Consider the following 2,480-nt stretch of genomic DNA (forward strand, 5'->3'; position numbering starts at 1 on the left):
CAGGAATAGTTCAAGTATTTGAATCTTTCATCACAAAGGAAATGCTTAAAGCATAAAAGACCTATATAAACAAGTAGTTAAAGAAATACTTAAAACATATAACAGAACTCCCTAAATTGTCAAGGCACCACGTGGCACCCTTGAACAAACATTCACTTTTACCTGAGGCATGCACAGTCTAATAACTTCACAAAATCCAGATATACTTATTGGTCATCCTGTTGGGACTATTTGAACCTATCAGGGTTAGTACAACCATGAAGGAGGTAATCACCTTCTTCAGGAAGCAGAAAAAACATCATCGGAAACATTTTCCATTGGGCAGCCAGCACCAACTCAAGGACTCTCGATCTCACAAGATAGCCCCTAAGATTGGAAACAGTCTTAGTTTCTCACCATCACTCTTCACTGATCTAAGCTCAAGGGCAGAAACACAAAACAAAAAAGACAGCCAGCAACTTGAGGTCAGTCTCAGGTTCACCCTAGGCAATCACATATTTTCATTGCAATGTAAAAATCAGTCCTACACTAATGTTTATGGAAACTGTTGCTGCCTAAGGGAAGAGAAAATAAACCTCACCAAGGCCCACAAGTTTTAGGGAAGACTAGTCAAATACCATAAAAAAGCCAGAGAAAAGAGAGGATGGAGTCTTTCTCTAGCTTTAAGAGCTAGAGGATTGAGAGGGAAGATCATTCCTTACTGTGTACCATGACCTTCAACCCATTGCCCCAGGAAAGAAAACCTTCACCTCAGCTCCAGTTCCATGTCTAAAAGCTTCTCTGTAATCTGGAGAGAGGAATAGGGTCAAGACTGATACAAAGGGACACAAGAACTTTTCCTCTTTCATGATAAAGTGTTTTGGGCCCATAAAGAAGAAGGCACAGTTGTCCTCTTCTCCTTCTTTTGATTGAAGTGAGAGGAGCAGCAGCATCGAGGGTGCAAGTGGTGGCGGCTCCATCCTCACTCCCCAAAAGCCCCAGGGTATTGTTTCTGGTATAAGGACCTGTGAAAACTTCACAAACTTGGTGAAGGAGCAACCTCACCTGTTCAAGAAACATGACCTGAACATGACCTGGATAAAGAACATAGGGCAACCTTGCACCTGGCTTGCCCTAGAGGATATCCAGATGTTGAATCCCTCTAAGTAGAGAGAAAATGCAAATTAAATATCCATGAAGTGAAAATAGATCTCCTTTGATTAAGAAAGTACAATGTCAGCATGAAGAATGTTCAACTATTCTTCTAGAAAATAAAGCACAACCCAATCTTAAGAATATCAACAAAAATACTGCCCTTCACTATGCTGCTCTTGGACATTATGTATCATTAGTGAATAAATTGAAAATAAAACCAATGTTGAAGCACAAATAAGGATGGGCACACAAATTTTTACTTGCTGTTACTGAAAATAATTCACCACTCTCGAAAAAAGGAGCAGATGTGAACGCTTCAGATAAGTCACAGAGAATAGCCCTTATGCTTGCTGCTGGTGGCAAATTGATTAGTATCCAGGGGTGAGGAGCCTGAGGCCTAAAGGTCACATGTGACCCTCTAGGTCCTCAAGTGTGGCCCTTTTCACTTGAGGACCTAGAGGGCCACATGTGACCTCAAGGCCACAGGTCCTCCATCACTGGCTAGTCAATCTTCTACAATGTGATTTTGACCTCTCTCATCAAGATATTTATGGATTGATAGCTGAGGAATATGCTACTTGCAATGGTTATTCAATTCATCATGAACAAATTTCTCAATATAAAATTCAGAAGAAATTTAAGAAACCCATTTTTCCTGAAATGAATTGTCCAGAGAGAATTTCTGCTATTAAATTTTCTTAAGTGGGTATACCACAATTAAAAGAGGCACAAAAAAACCATCCTGAAGATAGCACAACTATTAAAGAATAAAAATAACTTTCCCATCAGATTTCAATTTTCTAAAACCAACCTTCAGCATATATACTCTAACTGAAATAAATAGAGAGTTGCTGTACCATGTCAAAGTATATGTCTATCAGAAAGGGCACAGAATGCATGTTTACAGAAATGGGCCAGACAATATGCTCAGCTCCTTGAAAGGGATTCCAAGACACTACTATAACTCTGTAACACCTCATGTCTAGTTAGTATTAGAGGCATTATTTGAACTCAGCTCTTCCAGATTTCAGGTCCAGCAATCTATTAATTTTATAGCCTTCACCAATAAGACTAGTTTTCTTATTGCCTCATAAACTGATTCTAAAGGTCATTCCAGAAGAGGACTCCATTTCTCATAAAGAAGCTACCAATTAACAGTTAAGAAAGTTGTGTTGAAAAAAACAGGTTTAGTTTTCTTTTTGTTCAAAGCCAGAATTTAGATGACATCTGGACTTTTCACTGATTGTGCTTATTTATTTCCTGCCAAAATGAAGTGGCAAATTTTATAATTGTCAGGTGAATTCAGAATAGCCAATTGAAATGATTCAGAGTGAAAATGCCATCTC

General features: G+C 38.7%; 1 pseudogene; it reads left to right on the forward strand.

Annotated features, from left to right (window-relative positions):
* Positions 1–846: 846 nt before the first annotated feature.
* On the forward strand, positions 847–1,850 carry LOC138143297 (ankyrin repeat domain-containing protein 7-like; annotated as a pseudogene).
* Positions 1,851–2,480: the final 630 nt, after the last annotated feature.

Source organism: Petaurus breviceps, unplaced genomic scaffold, assembly GCF_028583685.1.
Source record: "Petaurus breviceps papuanus isolate PSGF00001 unplaced genomic scaffold, PetGlider_PUasm1.0 90638, whole genome shotgun sequence".
Classification (NCBI taxonomy): Eukaryota; Metazoa; Chordata; class Mammalia; order Diprotodontia; family Petauridae; genus Petaurus; species Petaurus breviceps.